Raw genomic sequence first — 18,158 nt, forward strand, 5'->3', positions numbered from 1 at the left:
GGAAATCTTCCATGTAGCTTGTAGGAAATATGTTATTTATGATATACTTTGTTTCAAAGGCCACCATCATGGAAAAAGTTTCTAGTCCGAAAATAGGTGTACGAACAATAAAGGTGCAACGAGCCACATCAGGTACATTTTTGGTGTTGTTATTTAGAGACAAGGTCTCACTGTGTCACCCAGGCTGATGTGCAGTGGCCCACTCAGGGCTCACTGCAACTTGAAACTCCTGGACTCAAGAGGTCTGTCTGCCTCCAATAAGTTCCCAGTCTTCAGTCCCTGACTTTGTTAGGGAACTGACAGAGGTAAATTAGGAGACTGGATGCTTTTTCCAGTGTTTCAAATACTTATTGGAACTGTGATCTTAACCTAGAGGAACTCTCTATGTTAACACGTTAGTCATGATATACCTTCAGTGTTAGATGACTTTATTGCTGTTACACTGATGATTTTTAGGCAGTGATACGTTGTGATGGTCACAGTGGGGGGGGAGGTATCTGTGATTATTGAAAATGAGCAGAGTAATTAATCATTTCTTAATGACTGTTTGTCAGACAGAGACTTAAAAACAGTGATCCTGAAATGTTGTGGCCTTAGGGGCCTTTTGTAGCATTAAAACATATTGTGCAGAATGAAGCAACACCTGGAATTAGCTATACACTGATCCCAGGCTATTTGAGGATATATTAATACATATATGTGTGGTTCTAAATATTATATAGATTTTGTTTTCATGTCCTAAAATTTTATATAAATAGAATACACCGTCTATGTCTTTCTGCAATTTTTCATTTCCTCAACATTATGTAATGTAATTGAGATCTATCTGTATTGACACAACTATCCCCGGTTGAATTTATTTTAAGTTCCTTATAATACTCCCTCACATCAATGTACCACATTTAACCGAATACTCAGGATGTGGATAACAGAGGGCACACATGGAAGTAGAATTAATTGGGGATTGCTGAGAGCTTTTGCATTAACTGCTGTGTATCCTTTGATGTTTAGAATATTTTACAATAAAATGGAAAACATGTAATACAAAAAAAAGAATTATCTCTCGATGTATTCAGTTAAAATGCATACTGTACAGGGCACTGATATTTTATATTGGAAATACTTCTGCAAACACACATTTGTGTCAGGCCTGCCATTTGCATTATTGCCCTCTACTTCGTCTCCTTCCATTTCCTTATATGCCCCTGGAATTCCTTCTCCATGAAGGAGAGTGATGTCTCTCCAATGGAAACAAAAGGATGGACCTTTCCTTGAATTATTACTATCCTAGTACCTTCCAGTTTCATACAAAGCTTTCATAACCCGACTTCTGCCCACATCTCCATCGTTAGCCATCTCTCTGTGTGGCTTTTCCTGGCGTTGTCAAAAGGGGGAAAGCCCTTTTCACCAGTCGCTCTATGTTAGACAGACGCACATGCACCGTCAGGCTTCTCTCTCGCTCCTGCTGCTTCCCGGCCTGCTCTCCCTTTCTCCCGGCCTCTACAGCTTCTACTCAGGCTCACCTCACTCCTTAAGTCTCAGGTCAGGCCTGATCTCTGGAAAAGCCGTTTTCCTTGACTTCCATTTATATTCCTTTATATCCCAGTGCCAATAATTATTGAGTGAAATAGATAGAGATTCTTTGTGCAAAGATGTTTTGGAGGGCTGTTTTCTACAGTCCAGGAACAGAGCGGACAGTCATGGAAAGAAATCACTTACAGACCAGGTGGAGAAGTTAAAGTAGAGAAATCAGTAAAGTCATAAGGCAGCCCTAAGGAAGGAGATGCCTGTTTATCTGGGGAAAGAGGCAAAATGAAGGAGACCTTCACGTAGCAGCCTGAGTCTTAAAAGATGGAAGGAAATTTGTTAGAATAGCAGAGGAAAGCATTTGCGATATGAGGAACAGGGTGTACATTGTAAAGGCACAAAAAGTTAGGGTAATTGTAGCAATGTTTACTGAGAAGCACATGCTCTGCATGTGGTTAAAAAGCTAGCGTTACTGTCATGAAGTAGACAGCAGTACCCAGTGTTCCTTTCTATGTTTTGCTGTACCTTACAATTTTGCTGTGTTTCTCATGGCTTTGTTCATTTCTGGTGCATGCATGAATTTGTGAGTGGATCTGTGAGATGCTTGTGTGCCAGGTGGCTGATGACATCTGGTGCCTCCGTGAGTGGTGTCTTGAAGTTTTACCTAATTAGGAGACTTTTTTAAGCACGTAAACATTCTGCTACCCATTAAGCTTCAATTACAGTCTCTCAATTTATACCAGTCACAAATTTTTAATTTTCTGTTTTTATGAAGACTAAAGCTTTTATGGATTCGTTCTAAGTAGCTCATTTTAACTAAATCTGTAGACTGGACAGTGAAACAAGACTTTGTGACATCACAGCAAGGGGAAGAGGACCACAAAGGACATGAAATTCCAGTGATAAAGGTACCAGAAGATTACAATTAAATTTAATATTGTTTTCTTTGCATGGCTGAGCTGACATAGTACAAGGGAGATTTCTTTTTGCAATAGCATTTTAGAATGAATGGGTTATAATTTAATATTTAATTTTAAATACCTTTTAAGTAGTAACAAAACTCAAAACATTCTTGAACTGAAGAGTAACTTCTAGCTAATCGTTTCCCTTTGAGTAAAGGCAAAAGATTTCTGGAAGTTTGTTTCCTCTTTAATTTTTGTGTCCTCCTTACATGATTGGAAGCCACATCAAGAAGTGACACATAGTACTAAGCAACCCAAATTATCAGCGATTTCACAGTCATGGCCATTGAGTTGCACTCATATCAAAGAGTAATCATGGCCAATATTTGAAAATGTACATTTTCATATTGCCAGTCAGCAATGGCTCGATTAAATATTTCCTCTGCCGTGTGGTGTCTGATTCCCTTCAGTGTCAACACTCAGGGAGAGGATGGGGTCACGGGGCCTGTGCCTATGAAGAGAATCGTACCTCGCAGAATGGGGTCTTCAGTGTTAGGGTACACCAGTAAACGTCCAGCTGATTTCCATGTGGGAAATCATCAAATCGTACCGAAATTATTACATCCACTGTCATTAGTGGGTGTTAGAATACGCTAGGCCAGGACTGAAGGAGAAGGTCTGAGTCAGTATAACGCTGTCGTGTTGTGGTGTGTGATTTGCTTTAAGATTTAAGGTTTGGCTTATTTTCTGAGTGGATTTGATTTTGGCTCCTAGTTTTGTAAAGTTTGCATAGTCTCCAAATATAAACCTCTGGAAGCAGTGTTTAAATACATTGCAGGAGTTGAGTATTGAAAGTATGTTACACTTTCTTTCAAAGCCCACTGAGCCTGCCATCATTATGGATTTTACTTGTGTGACAATTGGTGGACGAAACATACAATGGGAACCAGCCAGACTAGGTACGTATTTTTGTTGTTGTTCCTTAGAGACAAGGTCTGGTGGTGTCACCCATGCTGCTGTGCACTGGCCCAATGAGGGCTCACTGCAACCTCAAACTCCTGGGCTACAGGTCTCTCTGCCTCCAATAAGTTCCCAGTTTGCAATCCCTGACTTTGTTCGGTAATTGAGGGAGGTGAATGAGGAGAGTGCATGATTTTTCCAGTGTTTCAATTGCTTATTGCAATTCTGATCTTTACCTAGAGGAATGCATTCTGCTAACATGTCAGTCATTATTTAACTTTACTTATTTTACCTTATTGTCATCATACTCATGATATTTAGGGATATATGTTGTGATTGTCTGATGCTATATCTGTGTGTGTGAGGGGGGAAGGTATCTGTGAATAATGAAAACAGAAAAGAAATGAATCATGTCTTAATGAGTCTTTGGTAGACTGCATGTTTAAAACGGTGATCCTGAAACTGTGTGGGCTTAGGGTCTTTTTGTAGTATCAAAAACTATTGTGTAGAATGAAGCAACACCTGGAAATAGGCAGGTATCATTCCCATTACCTCTCAAGTTATGTTCCTACATACATGTGTGGTTGTAAGTATTACATAGCCCTTGTTTTCATGTCCTAAAATTTTATATAAATAGTGTACACTGTATGTGTCCTTCTGCAATTTTTCATTTCTTCAACATTATGTAATGTATTTGAAATCTCTCTATATTGACACAGGTATACCTGGTTTAATTTATTTTAAGTTCCTTACAATCCTCCCTCACATGAATGTACGGCATTTAACCAAATACTCTGGATGTGAATGAGAGAGGACACACATGGAACTAAAATTAATTGGGGATTGCTGAGAGCTTTTGCATTAAGTGCTGTGTACCCTTTGTTGCTTAGAATATTGTACACTAAAATGGAAAGCATTTAAAACAAAACCTAGATTTATCTCTCGATGCATTCTGTTTAAATACATATTGTACAGTGCTCTGACATTTAAATAGGAACTATTTCTGCAAAGACTCATTCGTGGCAGGACTGCCTTTCCTTTCTTTTGCATTATTGCCTTCTACTTTATCTCCTTCCATTTCCTTATATGCCTCTGGAATTCCTTCTGTAGCAGTAAGGGTGATGTCTCTCCAACGGAAACAAAATGATGACCCTTTCCTTGAATTATTACTATCCGACTACCTTCGAATTTCATATAAAGCTTTCATAATCTGACTTCTGCCCCCATGTCCATCGTTAGCCCTCTCCCTGTCTGCCTTTTTTTGTGGCACCATGAATAGGAGGAAAGGCCTTTTCACCAGTCTCTCTACATTAGACAGATGCACGTGCAGTTTCAGGCTTCTCTCTTGCTCCCACTGCTTCCAGGCCTGCTCTCCCTTTCTCCCTGCCTCTACACCTGCTACTCAGGCTCACCTCACTCCTTATGTCTCAGGTCAGGCCTGATCTCTGGAAAAGCCATTTTCCATTATACCCCTTTAAGCCCAGTGCCTATAGTTATTGAGTGAAACAGGTAGAGATTCTTTTTGCAAAGATATTTTGGAGGGTTGTTTTCTACAGTCTGAGAACAGAGGGGACAGGCATGGAAAGAAATCACTTACAGATGAGGTGGGGAAGTTTGAGTAGAGAAACCATTAATGTTGTAAGGCAGCCCTAAGGAAGGAGATGCCTGTTTATCTGGGGAAAGAGGCAAAATGAAGGAGAACTTCACGCAGCATCCTGAGTCTTAAAAGATGGAAGGAAATTTGTTAGAATAGCAGAGGAAAGGATTGGCGATGATATCAGGAACAGGGTGTACGCTGTAAAGGGTCTAACAGTAAGGGTAATTGTAGCAATGTTTACTGAGAAGCACATGCTCTGCATGTGGTTAAAAAGCTAGCCTTACTGGTATGAAGTAGACAGCAGTACCCAGTGTTCCTTTCTATGTTTTGCTGTACCTTACAATTTTGTTGTTTCTCATGGCTTTGTTCATTTCTGGTGCATGCATGAATTTCTGAATGGATCTGTGAGATGCTTGTGTACCAGGTGGCTCCAGTGAGTGGCGTCTTGAAGTTTTACATAGTTAGGAGAATTTTTTAAGCACGTAAACATTCTGCTACCCATTAAGCTTCATTTACACTCTCTCAATTTATACAAGTCAAAAATCTTTAATTTTCTGTTTTTATGAAGAATAAAGTTTTTGTGGATTTGTTCTAAGTAGCTCATTTTAACTAAATCTGTGGAATTGACAGAAGAATATGACTTTGTGACATCAGAGCAAGAAGAGAAAGAGCCCAAAGGACCTGAAATTTCGGCGATAAAGGTACCAGAAAATTACAATCAAATTTAATATTGTTTTCTTTGCATGACTGAGATGACATAGCACAGGGGGCTTTTCCTTTTGCACTAGCATTTTAGAATGAATGGGCTATGATTTAATATTTAATTTTAAATACCTTTTAAGTAGTAAAAAAACTCAAAACATTCTTGAGCTGAAGAGTAACTTCTAGCTAATCATTTCCCTTTGAGTAGAGGCAAAGGATTTCTGGAAGTTTGTGTCTTCTTTAATTTTTATAATCTCCTTACAGAATGTGGAAGCTAATATGAAGAACTGACACATAGTACTAAGCAACCAAAATTATGAACGATTTTACAGTCATGGCCATTGATTTGGACTCATATCAAAGAGGAATCATGGCCAATATTTGAAAATATATATTTTCATATTGCCAGTCAGCAATGGCTCGATTAAATATTTCCTCTGCCATGTGGTGTCTGAGTCCCTTCAGTGTCCACACTCAGGGAGAGGATGGGGTCACGGGGCCTATGCCTATGAAGAGAGTCGTACCCCGCAGAATGGAGCCTTCAGTGTTAGGGTACACCAGTAAACGTCCAGCTGATTTCCATACAGGAAATCATCAAATCGTACCGAAATTATTATGTCCACTGTCATTAGTGGGTGTTAAAATACGGTAGACCTGGACTAAAGGAGAAGGTCTGTGTCAGTATAATGCTGTTGTGTTGCGGTGTGTGATTTGCATTAAGATTTAATGTTTGGCTTTTCTTTCTGATGGTGGTTGATTTCAGCTCCTAGTTTTGTAACTTTGCATGGTTTCCTAATAGTAACCTCTGGAAGCAGTGTTTAAATGCATTACAGAAGTGGACTATTGAAAGTATGTTACACTTTCTTTCAAAGCCCAGTAAGCGTGCCATCATTCGGAATGTTCTTCGTCGGAGAATGGGTCGAGGAAGAATAGGGGTGGAACCAGCCAGAGCAGGTATGTATGTTTGTTGTTGTTACCTAGAGACCAGGTCTTGTGGTTCACCGAGACTGACGTGCAGTGGCCCAATGAGGGCTCCCTGCAACCTCAAACTCCTGGGGTAGAGGTGTTTCTGCGTCCATGAAGTTCCCAGTTTGCAATCCCTGACTGTGTTCGGGAATTGAGCGAGGTGAATGAGGAGAGTGCATGATTTTTCTGGTGTTTCAATTGCTTATTGGAATTCTGATCTTTTCCTTGAGGAAAGCATTCTCCTAACATGTCAGGCATGCTTTACCTTTAGTAACTTTACCTTATTGTTCTTATACTCATGATATTTAGGGAGTTATAGGTTGCAGTTGTCCGACAGTATGTCTGTCTGTGTGAGGGGGGAAGGTATCTGTGAATAATGAAAACAGAAGAGAAATGAATCATTTCTTAATGACTCTTTGGTAGACTGCATCTTTCAAACGGTGATCCTGAAACTGTATTTGCTTAGGGTCCTTTTGTAGTATCAAAAGACATTGTGTAGAATGAAGCAACACCTGGAAGTAGCCAGGTATCATACCCATGCCCTCTCTAGATATGGCTCCTACATAAGTGTGTGGTTGCAAATATTATATAGACCTTGTTTCCATGTCCTTAAATTTTATGTAAATAGTGTATACTGTATGTGTCTTTCTGCAATTTTTTTCCCTCAACATTATGTAATGTATTTAAGATCTATCTGTATTGACACAAGAATCCCTGGTTCAGTTTATTTTAAGTTCCTTATAATACTCCCTCACATGAATTTACCATCTTGAACCAAATACTCTGGATGTGGGTAAAAGCAGACACACATGGAAGTAAAATTAATTGGGGATTGCTGAGAGCTTTGACATTAAGTGCTGTGTATCCTTTGATGTTTAGAATATTGTACATTAAAATGGAAACCATGGAGTACAAAACACAGAATTATCTCTCGATGTATTCAGTTACAATGCATAGTATACAGGGCACCGACATTTTATATTGGAAATATTTCTGCAAACACTCGTTGGTGTCAGGCCTGCCTTGCCTTTGTTTTGCATTACTGCCTTCTACTTCCTCTCTTTCCATTTCCTTAGATGCCTCTGGAGTTCCTTCTCCCTGTAGTAGCTATAGACATGTCTTTCCAATGGAAACCAAAGGATGAACCTCTCCTTGAATTATTACTATCCTACTACCTTCCAATTTGATATAAAGCTTTCATAATCTGACTTCTGCCCACATGTCCATCGTTAGCCCTCTCCCTGTCTGCCTTTTCCTGTGGCACTGTGGATAGGAGGAAAGGCCTTTTGACCGGTCCCTCTGCTTTAGACAGATGCACATGCAGTTTCAGGCTTCTCTCTCGCTCCCACTGCTTCCAGGCCTGCTCTCCCTTTCTCCCTTCCTCTACTACACCTTCTACTCAGGCTCACCTCACTCCTTAAGTCTCTGGTCTGGCCTGATCTTGAAAAGCCATTTTCCTTTATATCCCTTTAAGCCCCGTGCCAATTAATATTGAGGGAAATAGGTAGAGATTCTCTTTGCAAAGATGTTTTGGAGGGCTGTTTTCTACAGTCCGGGAATAGAAGGGACAGCCATGGAAAGATATCACTTACAGATCAGGTGAAAGTTAGAGTAGAGAAATCAGTAAGGTCCTGAGTCAGCCCCAAGGTAGGAGATGCCTGTTTATCTGGGGAAGGAGGCAAAATGAAGGAGAACTTCACGTAGCAGCCTGAGTGTTAAAAGATGGAAGGAAATTTGTCAGAATAGCAGAGGAAAGCATTAGCGATATGAGGAACAGGGTGTACATTGTAAAGGCACAAAAAGTTAGGGTAATTTTAGCAATGTTTACTGAGAAGCACATGCGCTGCATGTGGTTAAAAAGCTAGGGTTACTGTTATGAAGTAGACAGCAGTACCCAGTGTTCTTCCTATGTTTTGCTATACCTTACAATTTTGTTGTGTTTCTCATGGCTTTGTTCATTTCTGGCACGTGGATGATTTTGTGAGTGTATCTTTGAGATGCTTGTGTGCCAGGTGGCTGGTGACATCCGGTGCCTCCGTGAGTGGTGTCTTGAAGTTTTACAGAATTATGAGAATTTTTTAAGCATGTAAACATTCTGCTACCCATTAAGCTTCATTTATACTCTCTCAATTTATACAAGTGAAAATTTTATAATTTTTTGTGTTTATGAAGACTAAAGTTTTTATGGATTTGTTCTAAGTAGCTCATTTTAACTAAATCTGTGGAATTGACAGCAGAACATGACTTTGTGACATCAGAGCAAGGGGAGGAAGAGCCCAAAGGACCTGAAATTGCGGCGATAAAGGTACCAGAAAATTACAATCAAATTTAATATTGCTTTGTTTGCATGACTGAGATGACATAGCACGGGGGCATTTTCTTTTGGAATAGCATTTTAGAATGAATAGGTTAGAATTTAATATTTAATTTTAAGTAGTAACAAAACTCAAGACATCCTTCAACTGAAGAATAACTTGTAGCTAATCGTTTCCCTTTGAGCAGAGGCAAAGGATTTCTGGAAGTTTGTTTCCTCTTTAATTTTTGTGTCCTCCTTACATGATGAGGAAGCTCACATCAAGAAGTGACACATAGTACTAAGCAACCCAAATTATCAACGATTTCACAGTGATGGCCATTGAGTTGGATTCATATCCAAGAGTAATCATGGCCAATATTTGAAAATATACATTTTAATATTGCCAGTCAGCAATGGCTCGATTAAATATTTCCTCTGCCGTGTGGTGTCTGAATCCCTTCAGTGTCCACTCTCAGGGAGAGGATGGGGTCACTGGGCCTCTGCCTATGAAGAGAATCGTTCCTTGCAGAATGGAGCCTTCAGTGTTAGGGTACACCAGTAAACGTCCAACTGATTTCCATGTGGGAAATCATCAAATGGTACCGAAATTATTACATCTGCTGTCATTAGTGGGTGTTAGAATACGGGACACCTGGACTGAAGGACACAATATGTGTCGGTACATATCGCTGTGATGTTGTGGTGTGTGACTTCCATTAAGATTTAACGTTTGGCTTCTCTTTCTGACTGGGCTTGATTTCAGTTCCTAGTTTTGTAAAGCTTGCATAGTTTCCTAATAGTAACCTCCGGAAGCCGTATTTAAATATATTATAGGAGTTGACTGTTGAAAGTATGTTACACTTTGTTTCAAAGCCCAGTAAGCGTGCCATCATTCGGAATGTTCTTCGTCGTCGGAGAATGGGTCGAGGAAGAATAGGGGTGGAACCAGCCACAACAGGTATGTATATTTGTTGTTGTTACTTAGAGCCAAGGTCTTGTGGTTCACCGAGGCTGATGTGCAGTGGCCCAATGAGGGCTCCTCGCAACCTCAAACTCCTGGGGTAGAGGTGTTTCTGCGTCCATGAAGTTCCCAGTTTGCAATCCCTGACTTTGTTCAGAAATTGAGGGAGGTGAATGAGGAGAGTGCGTGATTTTTCTAGTGTTTAAATTGTGTATTGGAATTCTGATCTTTTCCTTGAGGAAAGCATTCTGCAAACATGTCAGGCATGATTTACCTTTAGTAACTTTACCTTCTTGTCATTATACTCGTGATATTTAGGGACTTATAGGTTGCGGTTGTCTGACTTTATGTCTGTGTGTGTGAGGGGGGATGGTATCTGTGAATAATGAAAAGGGGAAAGAAATGAATCATTTCTTAAGGACTCTTTGGTAGACTGTGTCTCTAAAATGGTGATCCTGAAACTGTGTGTGCTTAGGGTCCTTTTGTAGTATCAAAAGACATTGTGTTGAATGAAGGAACACCGGAAAGTAGCCAGGTATCATTCCCACGCACTCTAATGACATGGTCCTACATCAGTGTTTGGTTGTAAATATTGTATAGACCTTTTTTCCATGTTCTAAAATTTTATATAAATAGTGTGTACTGTATGTGTCTTTCTACATTTTTTCCCCTCAACATTATGTAATGTCTTTCAGATCTATCTGTATTGATACAAGTATCCCTGGTTTAAGTTAAGTTCCTTTTAATACTGCCTCACCTGTGTGTACCATATTTAACGAAATATTCCGTATGTGGATAAGAGATGGCAACGTGCAAGTAAAATTAATTGGAGATTGCTGACAGCTTTTACATTAAATGCTGTGTATCCCTTGATGTTTAGAATATTGTACATTAAAATGAAAAACATGTAATACAAAACACAGAATGATCTTCCGATGTATTGAGTTACAATGCATAGTATACAAGGCACTGACATTTTAGATTGGAAATCTTTCTGCAAGCAGTCATTCATTCGTGTCAGGCCTGCCTTGCCTTTGTTTTGCATTATTGCCTTCTACTTCATCTCCTTCCATTTCCTTATATGCCTCCGGAATTCCTTCTCCCTGTAGTAGTTACAGTAAAGTCTCTGCAATGGGAACAAAAGGATGACCGTTTCCTTCAATTATTACTATGCTACTACCTTCCAATTTGATATAAAGCTTTCATAATCTGACTTCTGCCCACATGTCCATCGTTAGCCCTCTCCCTGTCTGCCTCTTCCTGTGGCACTGTGGATAGGAGGAAAGGCCTTGTCACCAGTCCTCTATATTAGACAGACGCACATGCACTTTCAGGCTTCTCTCTCGCTCCTGCTGCTTCGCGGCGGCCTCTCACTTTCTCCCCGGCCTCTACAGCTTTTCTTCCGGCTTCACCTCCATCTTTAAGTCTCAGGGCAGACATGACCTTTGGAAAAGCCATTTTCCTTTCTAGCCCCTTAAGCCCAATGCCAGTGTTTATGGAGCAAAGTAGATAGAAAGTGTTGTTCCAACGATGTTTTGGAGGGTTATTCCCTACACTCCAGGAACAGAGGGGACAGGCATGGAAAGAAATGGCAGACAGTTGAAGTGGGGAAGTTAGAGTAGAGAAATCAGTAAGGTCCTGAGGCAGCCCCAAGGAAGGAGATGCCTGTTTCTGTGGGGAAAGGGCCAGAATCAAGGAGGACATCACACAGGAACCTGGATCTTAAAAGATGAAAGAAAGTTGTCAGACTACTGGAGCAAAGCATCTCCGATATAAGGCAATGGGTGTCTGCTGCTAAAGCTACAGAAAATAAGAGTGATTTTGTTTTTCCCAATCATAAGTAAGAAGCACATGCTCGGTATGTATCTCAAAAGGTCCTGTTAAGATTATGAAGTAGTCGATACCATACACTTTTCCTTTATGTGTTTCACTGTAGTGTTCAATGGTGTTTTGTGTCTGATGGTTGTGTTCATTTCTGTTGGGCAGATGAATTTCTGAGTGAACGTTTGAGATGTTTGTATGCCAGGTAGCTGGTGACATTGAGTGCCTCCCCGGAGTGGTTTCTTCAAGTTTTAGATAATTAGGAGTATGTTTTTTAAAAAAGTAAACCTTCTGCTACACTTTATGCTTCATTTGCCATCTCTGAATTTATAAAAGCAAAAAATCTTTAATTTTCCGTATAGTTTTATGAAGATGATAGCTTTTATGGCATTACTCTTAGCTCATTTTAACTAAATGTATGGATTTGACAGGAAAACAAGACTTTGGCACACTATCAGAGGAAAACGAGGAAGAGTCGTCAGGAAGTGAAATTAACGTGACATGGGTATAAGAAAATTGTATATAAGTTACTTGTTTAAGATTGTTTTCTTTGTATGACTAACATGAAATAGCAGAGGGGATTTTTTCCCTTTGGAAAAGCATTGTAGAACCAGTGCGTTGTAATTTAATATTTCATTTTAAAAATCTCTTAAGTTGTCATGAAACTGAGAACATTCTCAAACTGAATGGTAAATAACAGGTAGTCTTTAGACGCAAAGGATTTCTGAAATTGTGTTCATTCCTTAATTTTTATACCCTCCGTACATGAAAAGGAACCTAACATAAAACTGACACGGATCACTAGGCGATTGAAATTGTGAAGAATGTCAAACTCATGGCCTTTCTTTGGATTCACATTTAATGAGTCATCATTCCCAAAGTTTCAAAGTTTACATTTCATATTGCCGGTCAGTAAAGCCTAGGTCAGATGTGTCTCCTGCCCTGTGGTCTCTGATTCCCTTCAGTGTCTAGGTTCAGGGAGAGGATGGGCTGATGCAGCCCGTGGCCCTTAAGAGAATCGCACCCCCCAGAATGGGGCCTTTGGTGAGAGGATCCGCCAGTGGGTTGTGACTTACATTAGGCAGGAAATCAGTAAATGGTTTGAAAGTCATTTTGTCACCTGTCCTTAGTGGGCATTAACGTATACTAGACCTGTAGTGAAGCACAGAGTCTGTCAGGTACTTGACACTGTCCTACTATGGTACAGAATTTGAATTAGCATTTTAGGATTGGCTATTCTTTCTGACTAGTGTTGATTTTATCTCCTAGTAATGTAAAGTTTGCCTAGTCTCCACTTATTAACCTTGAGAAACAGTACTGAAGTGTATTGTAGGGGTTGCCTATTGAAGACATGATACGCTTTGTTTCAAAGGACACTGAGCGTCCCTTCCCGGTGAAAGTTTCGAGACCAAAAACAGCTGCACGCAACAAGAAGCTGTGGACGTTAGGATCAGGTAAATTTTTCTGTTGCTGTGTGGAGGCGAGGTCTCACTATGTCTCCCAGGTTGGTGTGCCGTGGCCCGACCATGGCTCACTGTAATTTCAAACTTCTGGCCTCAAGGGTTCTTTGTGCCTCCGTCAGGTTCCCAGTGTGCCATCCCTGGGTTGGTTAGGGAATGGACAGAGGTGAGCTAGGAGAGGACATGATTTTCCCAGTGTTTCCAATGCTTATTGCAATTCTCACCTTTACCTAGAGGAAGGCTCTATGCCAGCATGGTGAGTCATGTTTTAAGTTGAGTTATGTCATCTGATGGTCATTACACTGATGATATCCAGGCAGTCTTGAGTTCTGACTAGCAGACTATGTTTCGTGGGGTTGGCTTTGGGCAGAGGTTTCCGTGGTCATTGAAAACAGGAAAGTAATTTATCATCTGTTCGTGACTATTTGGTAGATGTAGTCTTTGAAACAGTGATCCTGAACCTTTTTGGCCTTAGGATCCTTTGGTAGTATTGAACACTATTGTGCCGAATTAAGTAGCACCTTGAATTAGCTGGCTATCATGGCCATGTCCTTTGAAGATATGTTAGTACATATGTCTATGGTGATAAATATAATATTGAGCCTGTTACCAGGTACTAAAATTTTATAGAAGTGGTGTACACTGTATGCATCATTCAGCAGCTTTTTTACTTGCTCCATAGTAGGTAGTATTTTTGAAATCTATCCCTAGTGACACGTGTATCCGTGATTTAATGTACATGCCTTAAAATATTGGATCACATTGAACACACCACATTTAACTAAACCTCTCTGCATGTGGATAAGAAGGGGAACTAATGAAAGTATAAAATCTTGAGGATCCCCAGGAGCTTCTGTTGATCTTCCTTAATATTTGCAATGTTGTACTCTATAATCCAAAATATGGAAAATATGAAACCCATATTTATTTATGTGGGTATTGAATTAAAATGCATGGTAGACAGGGCAGTCGTATTTTATATCTGAAATGTCTCTGCGAACACTCGTTTATTTCAGGCCTGCCTTTGTGTGGCCTTTGTGTGGCAATATTGCCTTGCACTCCATCTTCTTCCATTTCTTCATATGCCTCCGGAATTCCTTCTCCCTCTAGTACTTAGAATGATGTCTCTCCAGGGCAAAGAAAATGATGAACCCTTCCTTGAATTATGAGCATCCAAGTAGCTGACAATATCATACACAGCTTTCATTACCTGACTACTGCCCCCATGTCCACCGTTAGCCTTGTCCCCGTCTGCCTTTCTCTGTTGCATTATCCAAAGGGGGAAAGCCCTTTTCACCAGTCCCTCTATGTTAGTCAGACGCACATGCACTTTCAGGCTTCTCTCTTGCTCCTGCTGCTTCCCGGCCGCCTCTCACTTTCTCTCCGGCCTCTACAGCTTTTCTTCGGGCTTCACCTCCATCTTTAAGTCTCAGGGCAGGCATGACCTTTGGAAAAGCCATTTTCCTTTCTAGCCCCTTAAGCCCAATGCCAGTGTTTATGGAGCAAAGTAGATAGAGAGTGTTGTTCCAAAGATGTTTTGGAGGGTTATTCCCTACGCTCCAGGAACAGAGGGTACAGCCATGGAAAGAAATGACTGACAGTTGAAGTGCGGAATTTAGAGTCGAGACATCAATAAGATCCTGAGGCAGCCCTAAGGAAGGAGATGCCTGTTTATCTGGGGAAGGAGGCAAAATGAAGGAGAACTTCACGTAGCAGCCTGAGTCTTAAAAGATGGAAGGAAATTTGTCAGAATAGCAGAGGAAAGCATTAGTGATATGAGGAACAGGGTGTGTATGTTATAAAGGCACAAAAAGTTAGGGTAATTTTAACAATGTTTACTGAGAAACACGTGCACTGCATGTGGTTTAAAAACTAGCGTTACTGTTATGAAGTAGACAGCAGTACCCATGTTCTTTCCTATGTTTTGCTATACCTTAAAATTTTGTTGTATTTCTCATGGCTTTGTTCATTTCTGGCGCTTGGATCATTTTGTGAGTGGATCTTTGGGACGCTTGTGTGCCAGGTGGCTGGTGACATCCGGTGCCTCCGTGAGTGGTGTCTTGAAATTTTACATAGTTAGGAGAATTTTTTAAGCACGTAAACATTCTGCTACCCATTAAGCTTCATTTATACTCTCTCAATTTATACAAGTCAAAATTCTTTAATTTTCTGTGTTTATGAAGACTAAAGTTTTTATGGATTCGTTGTAAGTAGCTCATTTTAACTAAATCTGTGGAATTGACAGCAGAACATGACTTTGTGACATCAGAGCAAGGGGAGGAAGAGCCCAAAGGACCTGAAATTGCGGCAAAAAAGGTACCAGAAAATTACAATCAAATTTAATATTGCTTTCTTTGCATGACTGAGATGACATAGCACAGGGGGCATTTCCTTTTGGAATAGCATTTGAGAATGAATGGGTTAGAATTTAATATTTAATTTTAAGTAGTAACAAAACTCAAGGCAATCTTCAACTGAAGAATAACTTCTAGCTAATCATTTCCCTTTGAGTAGAGGCAAAGGATTTCTGGAAGTTTGTTTCCTCTTTAATTTTTGTGTCCTCCTTACATGATGAGGAAGCTCACATCAAGAACTGACACATAGTGGATCAGAGGTGTAGAGCCCTGCTAAGCCGGTGCAAAAAGGAAATCCCCGTTCAGCAGAACTGGGGAGCCATGGTGGGCTTCGGAACTTGCCAGGCCCCTGGCTCTGGTACCTACCAGAAAGTGAGCAGTCACCCCCAGCGTCGGCGATCTACGGGCATCTGATCGCCATCTTTGGGCCCACAGTAAAGTCGCTGCGGAGCCATAGGGTGCCAAAAGGCTCCCTGGGTGGCTCCCTCCGCTGGTCCGTGGACCTCTATAGGGGCCCCGCCCTTGTGTAAACACTGAGTACTTCTGTAGACGTGAGAGTGTGGAGCCTGGTCCCTGGGGACATTGGGCCAAGGCAGACTATTGCCCATGGGAGCTGCAGCAGCTTGGGCGCTGAGCCAGCGAGGGCACTGTCCACTCCCCATAGCTAGTATCTTTCCTGCGGAAAGAGACAGAAACCTCCCCTATAGATGAAGAACCAAAGGGAAACAAACAAACAAACAAACAGAATTTTGGTCTGCTACTAGTGTGGACCCTGCCTGCCTACTGAAAGACCACAACACAGTGTCCTAACTCGCCAAAGCAGTCTTTGATCACTCCAATCCTCTAGGGTTGGACCCACCAGAAGCAGCCCCCCAACTGAAATAGAAAAAACTCTAAACAATACACAACAGTCTCCCCCTCTTGACAAAGGAAGCGACATACCTAGACTGCTTCACAGCCTAAGAACAGAGTACAAATAGTGCTGTTAACCAGACTAAATCTGTAAGAAAAGATCCAACGATATATCTAGATGGGAAGGGCCCAGCGAAAAACCACGGGGAGCACAAAGAATCAAACAGAAATTTCACCCCCAAAGAGAAATACCAGCTCTCAACCATTTGACACAAACCAGACTCAAAATACCAACATGTTACAGGAAGAATTTCAATTGCGGTTTATAAACAAGCTGAATAATATACAAGAAACAATGGATAACCAACACAAAGAAACCACAAAAAAAAAAAAAAATACAGGATTTGGAGGAAAAATTCACTAAAGAAATTGAAATATTGAAGAAAATCCAAACTGAACTCCTAGAAATGAAGAATTCACTCAGAGAGCTACAAAACACTGTGGAAAGTCTCAAGAGCAGGGTAGATCAAACAGAGGAAAGAATCTCAGAGATTGAAGATAACTCTTTCCAACTAAATAAGTCAGTCACAGAGATAGATCAAAGAAATAAGAGAAATGATCAGAGTCTTCAAGAAATGTGAGATTATGTGAAGAAACCTAACTTGAGAGTTATTGGCATTCCTGAGGGTGAAGAAGATAATAAGCAAGGGTTGGACAAGCTATTTGAAGACATAATTGAGGAAAATTTTCCAGGCCTTGCTAAAACTCTAGACATACAGATTCAAGAAGCTCAAAGGACCCCTGGGATTTTCATAGCAAATAGGAAAACACCACGCCACGTAGTCATCAGGCTGACCAAAATATCCACTAAAGAGTCCCTTCCTCGAGCTGTAAGGAGAAAGAAACAAGTAACATACAAAGGAAAGCCCATCAGAATTACACCAGATTTCTCAACTGAAACCTTACAAGCAAGAAGAGGTTGGGGCCCCATTTTCACTCTTCTGAAACAGAATAATGTCCAGCCTAGAATCTTGTACCCAGCTAAGCTACGTTTTCTATACGAAGGAGAAATTAAGACATTCTCAGATAAACAAAGGTTGAGGGAATTCACCAAGACAAGACCAGCCCTCCAAGAAGTACTCCAAAGAGAGTTACACACGGATCAGCACAAGAAAGACCCACGAATGTAAAACTACTCAAGAGCTAAAGATCAAATCCCAGATACCACAATGGCTCAGGAGAGAAAACATAGCAATGAAGTTCTACCCAACAAGCTGAACAGAAAACTGTCCCACTTTTCAGTTTTCTCAATAAATGTGAATGGCTTGAACTCCCCGCTCAAGAGACACAGACTGGCCCAATGGATAAAAAAACACAAATCAAATATCTGCTGTGTTCAAGAAACTCACCTAACCTGCAAAGATGCATTTAGACTGAAAATAAAAGGATGGAAATCAATATTTCAAAAGAAAGCTGGTGTGGCAGTCTTAATTTCCAGTAACTTAGCTTTCAAGCCAACAAAAGTAATAAAAGACAAATGTGGTTACTATATACTGGTTAAAGGCACAATTCAACAAGAAGACATGACTATACTCAATATTTATGCACCCAACCTAGGTGCACCCAGATTCATAAAGCAAACCCTACTTGATCTGAACCAAATGATAGATAACAATACTGTAATAGCTGGAGACTTTAACACCCCACTGACAGTACAGGACAGATCCTCTAAACAGAAAATAAACAAAGACATAATGGAC

General features: G+C 40.5%; 1 long non-coding RNA gene and 1 pseudogene across 1 annotated transcript; both read left to right on the top strand.

Moving 5' to 3' along the window:
• LOC138399495 (cytochrome P450 4F2-like) overlaps positions 1–18,158 on the top strand; it is an 859,494-nt pseudogene that overhangs the window by 769,712 nt on the left and 71,624 nt on the right.
• On the top strand, positions 2,373–6,627 carry LOC138399477 (uncharacterized). Its single transcript, XR_011236166.1, has 4 exons — positions 2,373–2,435; positions 3,307–3,388; positions 5,617–5,687; positions 6,561–6,627. It is a non-coding gene; the product is annotated as an uncharacterized lncRNA (long non-coding RNA).

This window comes from Eulemur rufifrons, chromosome 2 (genome assembly GCF_041146395.1).
Source record: "Eulemur rufifrons isolate Redbay chromosome 2, OSU_ERuf_1, whole genome shotgun sequence".
NCBI classification, from domain to species: domain Eukaryota; kingdom Metazoa; phylum Chordata; class Mammalia; order Primates; family Lemuridae; genus Eulemur; species Eulemur rufifrons.